Source organism: Gossypium arboreum, chromosome 11, assembly GCF_025698485.1.
Source record: "Gossypium arboreum isolate Shixiya-1 chromosome 11, ASM2569848v2, whole genome shotgun sequence".
NCBI lineage: Eukaryota > Viridiplantae > Streptophyta > Magnoliopsida > Malvales > Malvaceae > Gossypium > Gossypium arboreum.
The window spans coordinates 55,927,272-55,945,475 of record NC_069080.1 but is presented as its reverse complement, the minus strand read 5'-3'; positions in this window follow the sequence as shown (position 1 = coordinate 55,945,475).

Genomic DNA, 18,204 nt, shown 5'->3' with positions numbered 1-18,204 from the left:
TAAGAAGTAGATGTCGTGGGTGTTGACGACGCTAGTGCTCTCTTGCCTCCCTGTAATCCTGTGAGCTAAAATAACGTGTAAGTACCTAGGGATTGTGGGAGAACTAATGCCTTGGAGCGACTAGGATTGTACGAGGCCGTGCTAGGGGCCAAAGTGTGCCAGTACTTCGAGGGAGAGAAATGTCTGTGGCGACTGAGAGCATGTAGTTCATTCTCCTCTCGAAACTCCTCTGTATATAGGCCTAGAGCAGCACCGAACTCTAGGACACTTAGCTGGCAGATTAATCTGCCTAGGCGAAACTGGACCGTGCCAAGATCATCATACCTTGTCATTACGGTCTGGAGATGGAACGCTGAGCATAGTTCCATCGTGAGCCCAAGGTATGTCGACTCAATAATCCCAAAGAACAGCTCCCAAGGGTCGATGGTTAGGAGAGCCCGAATCGTGTCAGCCATTTGGACTTGCTCTATAGTAGCCCAGTCGATGCAGTGGCCCGCAATTAAGGGTCAAGCCCAAAGTATTTGGAACAGTTCTTCCTGGGGCCCTCGGGGAAACTGTATGAGTGTAACACCCCTAACTCGTGACCGACGCCGGTGTCGGACACGAGGGGTTAACGAGACAAATCCTCTTAAAGTACCGACCAATTTGGCATTTCTGGACAGGCTGGAAAACTGCGTCACCGTCGCCTTAAAAATCATATCTCGAGTTCCAAAACTCGGAAACTGGTTTCGTAAATTTTCCCTGAATTTAGACTCATATACCCATCCATGGATTTATTTTTAGAATTTTTGGTTGGGCCAATTGGTACAGTTTATTAGTTAAAGTCACCCATGTTACAGGGATCGACTACTCTGACCTCCGCGCGTTACAACTTGAATATCTTTCTGTACAGGGCTTTAATACTGGTGCCGTTTGTTTCTAATGAAACTAGACTCAAAATGGAATCTGTACATATAAGGCATGACTCCTAATTCTTTCTGGATAATTTATGGTAAATTTTCAAAGTCGCGACAGGGGACCCAGAAATCGTTCTGGCCCTGTCTCACGAGAACTTTAATAATTCCCGATATACTGCTCATATGGTCGTTTCGTTTCGTCCATATAAAAATAGGTTCATCAAGGTTCAGTTCCATAATTTACTCACTATTTAATTCTACTTCTACTATTTTTAGTGATTTTTCAATCTCATCTCACTGCTGCTGTCCGCAACAGTTACTGCAGTAGACTATGCAAATTTCATGAATTTTTCCTTGGCCTTAATCATCCATCATACATGACACAAATTATGGCCACCTTAACAAAATTTGAGTTTCTAAGACTCGTGGCTATAGGTTCTAGCATCCCACTCGACGACCACATAGGCCATTTTCACATGGCTTAAAGTTTACAATCCCACAAATCGACAAAATATAATAGCCTATACATGCCAAATGTTCTTCAACAACAAAAAAAGTAATACCACAAGATTTCAGCGGTGTGATGACTTCAACGACGGTTCCGAGCACACAACAAGACGAGTCCCAGTGACCTAAAATGGGTGACAAGAAAACACCGAGTGAGTTTACAACTCAGTAAGTCATAAGCATTCGTCAATCCATCGATAAAATTACTACTACATGTACAACAAATGAAACTAGGTACTCGTCCATATCGAATCCATACCATAATACCTCGAACCTTTCGGTCCAATCTCGCACCAATTCATACATCCACATTTCATATTCTACACAACAAGATAATCAAGCATTTTTACACATTAACTCAATTTCCAGCACAACCATACAATTTCAATCATCACATAGATTTAAGGCTTACCGAATTCAACCCCAAGCATGAACGTATTCTCTATTCGTCATGAGCTCGAGGTACTTACCCGATCCGCTGTCCGTGATCAACTCGATAATATCGCACACTCAGTGCCAATAGTGATGCAAAAGCATATAATAAGTCCGCACACTTAGTGCTATATAATCAGCTCGCACACATAGTGCTATATAATCAAATTCGCACACTTAGTGCTGTACAAATTTTAAACCCGCACACTTAGTGCCAATCTTGTCACCGTGTCCATTTATACCCGCACACTTAGTGCCAAGACCAATACGTTATGCATTTTACTACCTTTATACATTCAACGATGGCATCATTCCATACACATACATTTCCACTTACACATCAATTCATTAAACACAATTGCATATATATTATGATCATTTAAATCAATGCCAAATATATGCTTTATGACTTACCTCGGATGTTATCGCATCGCCTTCAACGGCTATTCAATTACTTTGTCTTTCCCTTGTCCAACTTTGATCCTTTGAGTTCTTGAGCTAAAACAAACAAATTTACTTCTCAATCAAACACACACATACGGCAACCATATTTTGCTTTTAACACATTCGGTCACTCGGGTGACCTATTTAACTTTCAAACATTCATTTTAAATTCTTAGTTAAAATAATGCGAATACCATTAACTACTAATGCCACACACTCACGTATGCATAAAATTAATCCTTACATGACCTATAGCTAATTCGGTCATTCGTCTTTCAAGCTTATCAAGCTTCATATCATGCTTCCTTGGCGAATATACATATAAGCACAATGTAGCATTTTTATTCATTTCATGATACATTCGCCTTGGCATAATTTTCATTAAAATCCTATTAGCCACTTTTAAAATGCTAATGTTACAAGAAAGGTTACCCAAATTCACATTCGCAACTACACATACACAAGCCAATTTTTCTTCCTATCATCAAATTTAACACGAATCACAAACTTAAACCCTCAATAGCTACTATGGTCGAATAGATCCTTTCAATTCCATTTAACTACCATAAATTTAAAGTATTTAAATCAAGTTCATGAGTTCCTAATGCAAGAATTAGGCCAACCTACTAACCTTAACACCCACATTCGGCAAGTGACCACATGCACACTCTCATAGCCGAATTTCCATATTACCAAAATCCTCAATACTCATATTTCCCCTTATTCAACTTTAATCTAAGCTCCCTACTCACAAAACACAAGGAATAGAAATCATCTTCTAAGTTTCCTACCTTAGTCGAATGGCCAAATCACCACAAGGATCTAAATACACACATGGGCTCAATCAAAAACCTATCCATCAACTAAATTTTTTTTTTTATGAAATCTCAAAGAATTTACTTAGAACTTACCTCAATCAAACAAGTAGAAGACCGAATACCTAGCTTCTTCTCCCCCCTTTTTCTCTTCCTTTAGTTCATGACAAGAAGAACAAAACATAACCAAATTTCTCCTTTCTTCCTTTTATCAATTTCCCTCTTCTATTCGCCAAGACACCAAGGATGAGCAACAAAACTCTTTTTTTTTTTCTTTCTTTCTTTGCTTTTGTTTCTCTCATGTACGGCAAGGGGGGAAAGCATCCACACTCTTTTTTTTTTGTTATCATCATTTTCCTTTTTCCATTTCTTTAATGCTAACTTTCTTATTTTATTGTTTCCTACATGCATCACTAGTCTAACATGTTGGAGACATGTTTCCACCCATAGCATGGCCGGCCATCTTGCTTCATTTTGGCTAATTTGACATGCAAGGACAACACCTTCCCACATGTATTAATAGGCCACCTTACATTTGCCTAGCACATTTCTAAATTTTCTCACATAAGTCCTATTTGATAAAAATTCACTTACAATTAACAAAATCCAAACATGAAATTTTTCACACATGCATGTATACATATAATGAGCATCAATTATGATGGTTAATTATTCTTATGACTCGGTTTAGTGGTCCCAAACCACTTTCCGGCTAGGGTCAATTTAGGGATGTCACAACTCTCCCCACTTAAGAAATTTTCGTCCCCAAAATCTTACCGTAAATAGGCTCGGTATCGCTCTTTCATAGAGTCCTCAAGTTCCCAAGTGGCTTCTTCAATTCGTGTTTATGCCACAACACCTTCACTAACGGGATTTTCTTATTGCGTAACTCTTTTACTTCACGCATCATAATGCGAACCGGTTCCTCTTCATAGCTCAAATTAGGTGAATCTCAATCTCGGATGGAGCAATTACGTGCGATGGATCAGACCTATATCGTCAAGCATCGAGACATGAAAACGCTAGAATCCTTTCGAGCTCGGGGGCAAAATTAATCGATATGCGATCGCCCAACTCGTTCGGATACTTCATATGGCCCGATAAACCTCGGACTCAATTTGCCCTTACGACCAAATCTAAGCACCTTCTTCCAAGGTGAAACTTTGAGAAAGACCTTGTCTCCAACCCGATATTCAATATCTTTTCTTTTCAAACCGCATACGACTTTTGGCGATCCAAGCGACTTTCAAACTTTCACGAATTACTCGAACTTTTGCTCGGCATCCTTAACCAAATCAACCTCAAGAATTTACCTTCACTAAGTTCACCAGAATAATGGGGTACGGCATTTACGATCGTATAAAGCCTCGTAAGGCGCCATCTTAATACTTGATTGAAAGCTATTGTTGTAGGCGAATTCAATCAAAGGTAAATACCGCTCCCATGAACCACTAAACTCAAGGATGCAACATCTCAACATATCCTCGAGTATTTGAATTATCCGCTCGGATTGACCATCGGTTTGGGGATGAAAAGCGGTGCTAAAATGCAGCTTGGTACCCAAAGCATCTTGCAATTTCTTCCAAAATCGCGACGTAAATCTTGGGTCTCTATCCGACACGATAGAAATAGGCACCCGTGTAATCTCACAATCGAGAAACGACAATTCCGCTAATTTGTCCATTGAAAAATCCGACGACGGGATAAAGTGAGCCGACTTAGTTAGTCTATCGACAACGACCCAAATCGCATCCTTCTTACTCATCGACAATGGCGGTCCGGATACAAAGTCCATTGTGACTCGATCCCATTTCCATTCGGTATCATGATCGGTCAAGTAATCCCGATGGCACTTGATGTTCCGCTTTCACTTGTTGACATATCGACACCTTGAAACAAATTCGAAATGTCTCGTTTCATACGGGCCACCAAAATTGGCGTTTCAGTCATTGTACATTTTAGTACTACCCGTGGATTGACATTCGACTACAATGGGCTTCATTTAGAATTATCGAAATAAGTTCAATTCTTTGGAACACACAGACGACTTCGAACCTCAAACAATCGTCATCATCAATTTGAAACTCGATTCCTTGTTCGTAACACACTCACCCGCTTTTGCAAGCAACTCCTCATCAACTTTTCGAGCTTCCCGAATTTGATGAGCCAACAATGGTTTGGCCTTCAATTCGCTACTAACACATTGTCGGGTAGAATAGACAAGTGTACATTCATCGTCAGAAAGAAAATAGTGATTTCGCTTAAGGCATCCGCAACCACATTAGCCCTTCCCGGTGATAATCAATGACGAGCTCATAATCCTTTAACAACTCGAGCCATCGCTTTGTCGCAGTTCAAGTCTCTTTGGGTCATCAAATATTTGAGACTTTTGTGATCCGAATACACATGGCACTTCTCACCAAATAAGTAATGTCGCCATATCTTTAAGGCGAATACGATGGCGACCAATTCGAGATCATGGGTCGGATAATTTTTCTCATGTGGCTTTAGTTGCCTCGACGATAGGCCACAACTCGCCCTTCTTGCATCAATACGCAACCCAACCCAAGTAGGGATGCGCCACTATAAATGACAAACTCTTTGCCCGATTCGGGTTGCACTAGAATTGGGGCTTCACCAAATAAGCTTTCAGTTGATCGAAACTTTTCCGACATTTCTCCGTCCATTCAAACTTAACATCCTTTTGGAGTAGCTTTGTCATTGGCGTGGCTATTGTCGAGAAACCTTTACAAATCGTCGGTAATAACCGCAAGCCCCAAAAAGCTCCTAACTTCGGTAACATTCCTTGGTGGTTTCCAATCGACTATGGCGAATTTTGTTCGGGTCCACCCGACACATCGACGGACACCACGTGCCCCAAAAGCTAACCTCTTTCAACCAAAATTCACATTTATGAACTTTGCGTGATAATCGCTTATCTCGTAAGATTTGCAACACTAGCCTCGTGTGTTCAAGATGCTCGGTTTCATCTCTCGAATAGACCGAATGTCATCGATAAATACAACTACGAACCGATCCAAGTATGGCCTGAAAATTCTATTCATTAAATCCATAAACACCGTAGGGCATTAGTGAGCCCAAACGGCATCACCAAGAATTCAGAGTGACCATACCTCGCTCTAAAAGCGGTTTTGGGTATGTCCGATTCTCGGACCCTCAACCGATAGTACCCGACCTCAAATCTATCTTTGAAAACACCGAGGCTCCCTTTAATTGATCAAACAAATCGTCAATTCGTGGCAATGGATATTTATTCTTTATCGTCACTTTATTGAGTTGACGATAGTCGATGCACAACCTCATGGTTCCGTCCTTCTTCTTCACAAACAATACAAAGCGCCCATGGAGAAAAACTCTCGAGCGAAACCTCTATCCGTCGGTTCTTGCAATTGAACCTTCAATTCCTTTAATTCCGTTAATGCCATACGACACGGGGCTATTGAAATCGGCGTAGTACCCGTACAACCGATGTCGAATTCCACTTCTCGAACCGGTGGCAATCCCGTAACTCCTCGGGAAAAACATCCGAATACTCACAAACCACTGGTACCGATTCGAGTTTCCTTTCCGTCTCTTTACTTCCAAACACATACGCAAGGTATGTTTCACACCCTTTTCACATACCTCCGAGCGGTCATAGAAGATATTATCATTGGCGCCTTTTAAATCGAGACTCGACTCGGACTACCTCATTATTTGTACTCCTCAAATCAATGGTTTTCCTTTGCGTCCACCAACGCATCATGTACGGTCACCAATCCATACCAAGAATAACATCGAATTCATTAAATGGTAAAAGCATCGATCGGCGGAAAACAGATTCTCGAATTATTAGGGGCATCTCTTGCACACTTTATCAACGATACGTATTGACCCAAAGGGTTTGACACTGAATTACGAACTCAAGAGACTCAACAGTAGAGTCTTATCGATGCTAAAGTTTCACATACATATGAATGAGTAGAGCCGGGTCAATCAATGCAATCACACTAGTATCAAAGAGAGTAAAAGTACCAAGTGATAACGTCGGGGAGGATGCCTCCTCTCGTATGCGCGGATGGCATATGCTCTAGCAGGAGCTCGGGTCTCGGATCGAACAGCCGTGTCGGTGGCTCCCCTCGACACGCCCCTACCTCCTGAAACCCCGGGGTCTACCTCTAGCTGTCGCCCCACTAGATCTCGCACCTTGCACCTTATTCTTCTCATCTAGCTCGTGCAATCCCTAATGAAGTGGTCCTTGAACCGCATCCATAATGAGCCCTATTAATGACTTACCCCAACATTCACCTAGGTGTCGTCTTCCACATTGGGGGCATTCGTGTCTCTCTTGACGATTATTGCCCACACTAGCTATCAAGTAGCTCGGGAGTCCGTCGATGGTCGGGTTCTAATGGAAATTCCCGCATCGTCCTCGACTTCATGGTGTCCTCCCGAACCTCTTTACAGCCGAGAACGGAGCTTTACTCATCGATCTTTTACGGTAATCTCTTGCTTCAAATTCAGCCTTCTTCTTCTCCTTCCCAAGTTCTTCCGCCTTGCAGCTCGTTCGACTAGTGTCACGAACTCCTTTATCTCCAAAATTCCCACTAGTAACTTTAACTCTTCATTCAATCCTTCTTCAAATCTTTTGCACATCGCAACCTCATCAGCCACACACTCCCGAGCATACCGACTAAGTCTTACGAACTCATGTTCAGATTCAGATACTGATCATCCGCCTTGCTTGAGTTCCAAGAATTCCTTACGCTTCGATCGATGAACCGTTGACTAATGTATTTCTTTCAAATTGGATTGGAAGAAATCCCAAGTAACTCGCTCATTTGGGACTATGGAAATTAAAGTCCTCCACCAATAGTAAGTCGAGTCTCATAACAAGGATATAGCACACTTAAGACATTCGTCGGGTGTGCATGATTCATCTAACACTCTAATGGTGTTATCGAGCGAACTCGGCCTTTTCGGCATCATCGGTAACTATGGCCTTGAACTCCTCGCCCCACGCTTCCTAATCAAGTCCACGGTGGTTTACTCACCTCACGGGATCGATGAATCGGAGGCATTGCGGGCTCTTGGGGTGGAGTGTTTAAATTCGGGAATGGTTGGACAGCCGGGTTGGTTCGGGCATATTGCGCGACCCACTCATTCATCATAGTGAAGAAGGCTTGTTTCGCCCTTCATTTTGATTATTCGCGGATGATCGAGGCTCAACAGCGGTGTCCCTTGCGCAGGAGCAGCCGCTACACTTTCAACGTCATCCGCCAAGGGTCTCTCTACCGGGTTCCATCGCTAATTAAAACAAAAATTTCAACCGTCGAAGTCATCACATTATTAAGCACTATTCATTTGGCATGTATAGCTAGACTCACACGCGCTATGGTAGTCCTAGAACCGACTAAACCATAGCTCTGATACCAATAAAATTGTAACACCCTAACTCGTGACCGACGCCGTGTCGGACACGAGGGTTAACGAGACAAATCCTCTTAAAGTACCGACCAATTTGGCATTTCTGGACAGGCTGGAAAACTGCGTCACCGTCGCCTTAAAATCATATCTCGAGTTCCAAAACTCGGAAACTGGTTTCGTAAATTTTCCTGAATTTAGACTCATATACCCATCCATGGATTTATTTTTAGAATTTTGGTTGGGCCAATTGGTACAGTTTATTAGTTAAAGTCACCCATGTTACAGGGATCGACTACTCTGACCTCCGCGCGTTACAACTTGAATATCTTTCTGTACAGGGCTTTAATACTGGTGCCGTTTGTTTCTAATGAAACTAGACTCAAAATGGAATCTGTACATATAAGGCATGACTCCTAATTCTTTCTGGATAATTTATGGTAAATTTTCAAAGTCGCGACAGGGGACCCAGAAATCGTTCTGGCCCTGTCTCACGAGAACTTTAATAATTCCCGATATACTGCTCATATGGTCGTTTCGTTTCGTCCATATAAAAATAGGTTCATCAAGGTTCAGTTCCATAATTTACTCACTATTTAATTCTACTTCTACTATTTTTAGTGATTTTCAATCTCATCTCACTGCTGCTGTCCGCAACAGTTACTGCAGTAGACTATGCAAATTTCATGAATTTTTCCTTGGCCTTAATCATCCATCATACATGACACAAATTATGGCCACCTTAACAAAATTTGAGTTTCTAAGACTCGTGGCTATAGGTTCTAGCATCCCACTCGACGACCACATAGGCCATTTTCACATGGCTTAAAGTTTACAATCCCACAAATCGACAAAATATAATAGCCTATACATGCCAAATGTTCTTCAACAACAAAAAAAGTAATACCACAAGATTTCAGCCGGTGTGATGACTTCAACGACGGTTCCGAGCACACAACAAGACGAGTCCCAAGTGACCTAAAATGGGTGACAAGAAAACACGAGTGAGTTTACAACTCAGTAAGTCATAAGCATTCGTCAATCCATCGATAAAATTACTACTACATGTACAACAAATGAAACTAGGTACTCGTCCATATCGAATCCATACCATAATACCTCGAACCTTTCGGTCCAATCTCGCACCAATTCATACATCCACATTTCATATTCTACACAACAAGATAATCGAAGCATTTTACACATTAACTCAATTTCCAGCACAACCATACAATTTCAATCATCACATAGATTTAAGGCTTACCAATTCAACCCCAAGCATGAACGTATTCTCTATTCGTCATGAGCTCGAGGTACTTACCCGATCCGCTGTCCGTGATCAACTCGATAATATCGCACACTCAGTGCCAATAGTGATGCAAAAGCATATAATAAGTCCGCACACTTAGTGCTATATAATCAGCTCGCACACATAGTGCTATATAATCAAATTCGCACACTTAGTGCTGTACAAATTTTAAACCCGACACTTAGTGCCAATCTTGTCACCGTGTCCATTTATACCCGCACACTTAGTGCCAAGACCAATACGTTATGCATTTTACTACCTTTATACATTCAACGATGGCATCATTCCATACACATACATTTCCACTTACACATCAATTCATTAAACACAATTGCATATATATTATGATCATTTAAATCAATGCCAAATATATGCTTTATGACTTACCTCGGATGTTATCGCATCGCCTTCAACGGCTATTCAATTACTTTGTCTTTCCCCTTGTCCAACTTTGATCCTTTGAGTTCTTGAGCTAAAACAAACAAATTTACTTCTCAATCAAACACACACATACGGCAACCATATTTTGCTTTTAACACATTCGGTCACTCGGGTGACCTATTTAACTTTCAAACATTCATTTTAAATTCTTAGTTAAAATAATGCCGAATACCATTAACTACTAATGCCACACACTCACGTATGCATAAAATTAATCCTTACATGACCTATAGCTAATTCGGTCATTCGTCTTTCAAGCTTATCAAGCTTCATATCATGCTTCCTTGGCGAATATACATATAAGCACAATGTAGCATTTTTATTCATTTCATGATACATTCGGCCTTGGCATAATTTTCATTAAAATCCTATTAGCCACTTTTAAAATGCTAATGTTACAAGAAAGGTTACCCAAATTCACATTCGCAACTACACATACACAAGCCAATTTTTCTTCCTATCATCAAATTTAACACGAATCACAAACTTAAACCCTCAATAGCTACTATGGTCGAATAGATCCTTTCAATTCCATTTAACTACCATAAATTTAAAGTATTTAAATCAAGTTCATGAGTTCCTAATGCAAGAATTAGGCCAACCTACTAACCTTAACACCCACATTCGCAAGTGACCACATGCACACTCTCATAGCCAATTTCCATATTACCAAAATCCTCAATACTCATATTTCCCTTATTCAACTTTAATCTAAGCTCCCTACTCACAAAACACAAGGAATAGAAATCATCTTCTAAGTTTCCTACCTTAGTCGAATGGCCAAATCACCACAAGGATCTAAATACACACATGGGCTCAATCAAAAACCTATCCATCAACTAAATTTTTTTTTTTATGAAATCTCAAAGAATTTACTTAGAACTTACCTCAATCAAACAAGTAGAAGACCGAATACCTAGCTTCTTCTCCCCCCTTTTTCTCTTCCTTTAGTTCATGACAAGAAGAACAAAACATAACCAAATTTCTCCTATCTTCCTTTTATCAATTTCCCCTCTTCTATTCGGCCAAGACACCAAGGATGAGCAACAAAACTCTTTTTTTTTTTTCTTTCTTTCTTTGCTTTTGTTTCTCTCATGTACGGCAAGGGGGAAAGCATCCACACTCTTTTTTTTGTTATCATCATTTTCCTTTTTCCATTTCTTTAATGCTAACTTTCTTATTTTATTGTTTCCTACATGCATCACTAGTCTAACATGTTGGAGACATGTTTCCACCCATAGCATGGCCGGCCATCTTGCTTCATTTTGGTTAATTTGACATGCAAGGACAACACCTTCCCACATGTATTAATAGGCCACCTTACATTTGCCTAGCACATTTCTAAATTTTCTCACATAAGTCCTATTTGATAAAAATTCACTTACAATTAACAAAATCCAAACATGAAATTTTTCACACATGCATGTATACATATAATGAGCATCAATTATGATGGTTAATTATTCTTATGACTCGGTTTAGTGGTCCCGAAACCACTTTCCGGCTAGGGTCAATTTAGGGATGTCACAATGAGAGGGTGACGAATTTACATGATTGGGCCCATGGAAGAGGACGCTCCCTTCCTCTTCTTCGAAGTAGGTACGGCAGTTTTCTTTCCTCTTGACGATGACATGGTACGCTAAGAGAGAGAGATTGGGCATCAAAAACGAAGTTGAAGGCGGCGCACGGGCATGGCAGGGGGCCGTATAGAGTTGCAGCTGCTAGGGTTAGGGTTTTTGAATGGGGAAGAAAGTGAATAGCGTAGGGTATTTATAGATTTTGAGGCACATGGCCATGGCACACTCCCGTGTCCCTTAATTTCAACCCGTGTGATTCATGAATTTCAAATTTGGGCGCGTCTGACATTTAGTCCACGCCCATGTTCCTCAGGCATGTGGGTTCACTCGACCGTGTTGCATGGCTAGGTCTAGCTTCGTTTGCTTCTCCCATGCCCGTGCGTTCAAGCTCCACGCCTACGTTAATTTAACATGTTCGACCACGGGTGTTAGACACGGGCATGTCGCACGCTCGTGCTAGTTTTTCAGTTTCAACCATGAGTCTTCCACATGGGCGTGTCGCACGCCTGTGTTGTTTGGCAGGCTCGACCACGGCCGTGGCATTTAATCATAACCCGTGTTGGGGAAATCTTTTGCCCTACTTTCACACGGCCTTAAGCATGCCCGTGTGCTTGGCCGTGTTTCTGTGGAAACACCTATATTCAAGATTTCTATTAGTAAGTTAGGAGTTAAATACCAAAATTCAAAGAAATTAATATTGTTAGTGCTCGGGTTACCTCCCGAGAAGCGCTTATTTATAGTCTAAGCTCAACTTACCTCTCTGTTGTATGGTCATGGTGGTTTGAGGAGTTTATACTCCTCATTCCTGCAATCAGTCTCATCAAAATAAGGTTTTACACGTGTGTTGTTTACCTTAAAAGTGTCGAACCTGGGATGACTCACCTCCACCATACTGAATGGAAAAATACTGAGTATCGTAAGAGGGATTTCCTCATTCGGTGTGGTAGTGACAATTTGGGGATCTGCAGCATCTAGTAAGACTTTATCACCAACCTTAAGTTGATTTGGAGAGGTATCGGGCTCGTTTTGGCGTAGTTTTGGTTTATCGTGTGTTCTCGGTTTATGTGCTCGCCATTCGTCTAGCTCCTCTATCCGTAGCCTTCGTTCTTCATGAATGTGTCCTCTATCATTTCTGGAACATGACTCGTGAACTTTTTTGAAGCTCAATTTATGCAAAGTCATATTGTCAGTTTTAGTATATTGGTGTAGACCATTACCTTCAATGTTCGATGTGATGCCAGAATTACGAGCTTAAAGGGTGATCGTTTCGTCTCCCACACGAAGTGTAAGCTTACCTGTGCCAACATCAATAATTGTTTTAGCAGTTGCTAAAAAGGGCCTCCCTAAAATCAAAAGGGTGCTATTATCCTCCTCCATGTCTAGAACAACGAAATCAACGGGAAATATGAACTTATCTACTTTCACTAGTACTTCTTCAATAATACCCCTAGGAAATCTTATAGTTTTATCTACCAATTGAATGCTCATCCTAGTTTGTTTAGGTTTCCTAAGACCTAGTTGCTTAAACATTTTGTAAGGCATGACGTTAATACTTGCCCCTAAATCAACTAATGCATGATTTATATCTAAACTACCAATTAAGCAAGGAATTGTAAAACTCCCTGGATCTTTCAATTTATGGGGTAGCTTATTATGTAGAATAGCTGAGCAGAATGCGTTTAGTTCCACATGCGACACTTCATCCAACTTCCGCTTATTTACTAAAAGCTATTTTAAAAATTTCATTGCATTCGGCATATGCGATAGAGCTTCAATAAACAGTAAGTTAATATGTAATTTTTTAAAAGTTTAAGGAATTTACCGAATTATTCGTTTGAGCGGTCTTTCCTTGTCGCGTTAGGATATGGGACACGAGGTTTATATTTTTCATTCACCGTTTTGTTATGACTTACCTCACTTTTACCTTTGCTCACCACAGTTTCTTGCACCAATTCTGGCTCAGGCGCAATGAATCCTTCCTTATCTTGAGTACTAATTACGTTGAGGTGTTCCCTTGGATTAGGTTCAGTATTACTTGGTAAGCTACCTTGTGGTTGTTCGAAGATTAGTTTGGATAACTGGCCTATCTGAGTTTTGAGCCCTTGGATCAATGCTTGTTGATTCTTAAGTGTTGTCTCGGTATTTTGGAAACGTGTTTGATACTGAGATGAATTTAGAGAACATCTCTTCAAGGTTTGGTTTCTTCTCTTGTTGGTAAGGTGCTTGTTGACAACCCTAAGGATTTTATGGCTTTTGATTCCCTTTACCACCCCAAGAGAAATTTGGATGGTTCCTCTAACCTGCACTATAAGTATTACTGTATGGGTTATTTTGAGATCTAAAGTTATTGTTACCCATATAGTTGACTTGTTCCTCTTCGGTTGTAGGATTGAAGGATTGATATTCTGTATGCACACCTCCTCCACTTGAGTCACACCTTATTACTGGATGTATCTGCGTAGAACCAAGTAAACCATCAATCTTTTTATTGAGAAGTTCTACCTGATTTGACAAAGATAGTAATCGAGTCGATGTCAGAACGCGCCATTGCTTTTGTTGGCTTAGTCCTCATGACTTGCGACTGATAGTTATTTAGTGACATTTCTTCAATGAATTCATAAGACTCTTAAGGTGTTTTGTTGTTGATGGTTCCTCTAGCAGCTGCGTCAATCATCTGTCTTGTCGAGGGATTCACACCATTGTAAAACGTTTGAACTTGCAGCCATAGAGGTAACCCACGGTGAGGGCACCTTTGCAATAGATTCTTGTATCTCTCCCATGCATCGTAAAGTGTTTCTAAGTCCATCTGCACAAAAGAAGAGAAATCATTACGTAACTTCGCCGTTTTAGCCGGCAGAAAATATTTTAGTAGAAATTTTTGGATCATTTGTTCCCAAGTAGTGATAGAGCCTCGTGGTAACGAGTTTAACCACCATTTAGCTTTGTTTCTCAGTGAAAAAGGGAATAATTGAAGGCGAATGGAATCATCAGAAATGCCATTAATTTTGAAAGTGTCGCAAAATTCCAGAAAATTTTCCAAGTGAGTGTTGGGATCCTCATCCTGCAAACCGTCAAACTGAACAAATTGTTGTATCATCTGAATTGTGTTTGGTTTCAGTTCAAAATTATTCGCAGCAATAGCAGGTCTAACTATACTTGACTCAGTTCATGTTAAAGAAGGTTTAGCATAGTCATACATAATACGTGGAGTAGGATTTTGATTAACCGCAATTGTAGGAGGCAGCTGATTGCCTTGGTTTTCAGCCATCTCTTCGGTTGGGGATTGAGTATCATCTTCTTGCTCGTTCTCTGTGTATCTTAAGCTTCGCCTTATTTCTCTTTGGTTTCTACGAACTGTGCGATCGATTTCTTCGTCAAACAGTAATGGTCCCGACGGGTTTCTTCTAGTCATAAACTATGAAAAACTACCAAGAGAAGGAAAAAAGGAAGTTAATAAATAATAATAAAATTAAATTAAATTGCAAGAAAAATGAATGGCTAAAGTAACAAAAATTGAGTGTTCCTAATATTTCAGTTCCCCAGCAACGGCACCAAAAACTTGATCGTGAGGTTTTGTGATAGATTTTAAATATTTATAATTACTCGTTCTTGAACAAACTATTATCGCGATGTAGGCAAGTATACCTATTGAATAGTAGTATAGTTTTAGCAAGACCGGATTGTCAAACCCAAAGGAACTAAAAGTACTAGTAATAACTGTCTTTTTATTATCTAGCCTAAGAATAAAGAGGTTTTATTTTAATTAACTAATTATCTAAACTAAGAACTCATAGAGAAAGAATTGGGGAATTTCTTTTGGGAAAATCGATTGAATGAAGACAATACCTAAAGAAAAATCCACCTAGACTTTACTTGTTATTCTGGCTCCGAATCAGACAATTTATTCATTCAACTTGTTCCGTAGAGATCCCTACGTTATGTTATTATCCCTATTCAAGACTAATAACGTCTAATCCCTAGATTGAATAACCAAGATTTTTCTCTAATTAACACTCTAGGGTTGCATTAACTCGATCTATGGATCCCCTTCTTAGGTTTCACCATAATTCGGCAAAATCTTGTCACCCAATTTCTAGGCGCGCAATCAACTCCGCTTAATTATGACAAAAGTACTCTTAGACAGGGTCTATTCCTCCTCTGAATAAGAGCATGCCTTGAATCAGTATCCTGGGATATCAAAACAAGAATTAAGAATACATAATTAAGAACAAGTTAAATATTTATCATACGATTCAGAAAATAATAACAAGATTCGTCTTATGTTTCATTCCCCTTAGGTATTTAGGGGTTTTAGTTCATAACTCAATAAGAAAACATCTCAAAAGAATAAATAAAACAAAACATAAGAAAATCCAAAACTCCTGAAGGGAAATTGAGAAGAGATCTTCAGTCTTGATGATGAATTCGGCTTCTGAGATGGATTAATCGGCCTCCTTGGTGTAATTCCTTACCCTCTCTTCTTCGTCTCCCTTTTTCTCCTTTTCTAGGGTGTATTTATAGGCTTTGGAATTCCTAGAAGCCCTCAAAAGTGGACTTTTTCAAATTGGACTTAACTTGGGCTCGGCAGGGACACGCCCGTGTGACACACCCGTGTGCGATTACTTCAGGCCGTGTTCGAGCCTGTTAGAATGGCACGGGCGTGTGCCATACCCGTGTGAGTCGTGCTCCAATTCTGCCAGATTAACTCGACCATGTGGTCTACCCATGTGAGGAGGTCCAGGCCGTGTTGATTTTGTACTTTGGCCCATTTTCCCTTTTTCTGGCCCGTTTCTCGTTCCTTTCGCTCTCTTATGCTCTCCTAAGTATAAAACATGAAATTAAAGTATTAGGAGCATCGAATTCACCAACTCTAATGAGAAATCATCCCTAAAATGCATTAAACATGAGGTAAAAATATGTATAATTTACGGTTTATCACATACCCTCAAGCCACATGTCAGGATGCTCAAGCGATCCATGAAATCATGTAACAGGACACTTATCCGAGCTATTCAAGAAACTCATAAGAGTTTTTTTCTCAAGAAGCTCATAGAGCCCTTCAGATATCTCCAAAGAGATAATATCAGAGAGCTTCAGATAAGGTAACAGAGAGTTCAAGCGAGCTTAACAGGACGCTCATGAAGAGCTGTGTTTGTGTCCGCATTATATGCAGGATCCCAACCGTTCATGTGTCAGGACGCTCACAAAGAGCTGTGATAGTGCGCAACACATGCTAAATCACTACCGATCAGGATGCTCGCAGGAACTATATAACAGGATGCTCAAGAGGCTATATCGGGATTACTCGTCTGAGCTAAATCCCTTCTGCACCATATGCAGAATCACATTCATATACGGAAAATCACATGTATCCATCGATTTTCATTATTCAAATGAAATTTAACATTTTAAATACGTTTTGAATCATGAAATTATTTCATGTATTTATAACATTCCATAAATCACATAAACAAATATCATATTCAACAATCAATTGAACATGTTAATATGCATAAATAAGTTACACGAACTTACCTCGATAATAATTCGTATAAGAAAATCTACTAATCCGAAACTTTCTCTTTTCCTCGAACTAGCTTTGAATTTGTGTTATCCGGATCTATATAAATGAATTTAATCATCAATTTCTCACATTTCATATTCAATTGAACTCAATTTACATCCTAGGAAAAATTACTATTTTACCCCTGAACTTTTCATAAATTCCAATTTCGTCCCTAGGCTTGGAAAATGAAATTCATGAGATTTACCTCTTATTCCAAGCCTAACTGAAATTTCAATATAAAATTTACAACACATGTATTCTATAAAATTTAGAATTTTTCTTCAATTTACATAGCTTTACAATTTAGTTCCTAAATCACAATTTCATCAAAATTCACTTTGTGAAAGTTGTTTATCTATCATCAACCTTTCATTTTCTACCATAAATTTCAAATTTTCAGCATATTCATCCATGGAATAACTTCTATACTTTGATGGCTTTTCAAATTAATCCCCTAAATAAATAAATTAGACTATCTCGATCTCAAAAATATAAAAATTACTAAAAATAGGACATGAATACTTACCCAATTAAGCTTGATTAGTTTCTTATCTCTCTTTCCTAGGGTTTTCATATATTTTGGGGATGGAGATGATAATAATATGATAATATTTCCTATTTATTAATTTATCATCTTTTACTTATTTTGATTTCCAATTTAGTCCTTTCCCTTTTTCTAAATTTCAATGGATGATTTATCAAAAATATCTACTAACTTTTCTTTAATGGTATAATTACCATATAAGGACCTCAGGTTTTGAATTCCATAGCTATTTGATCCTTCTAGCTTTTA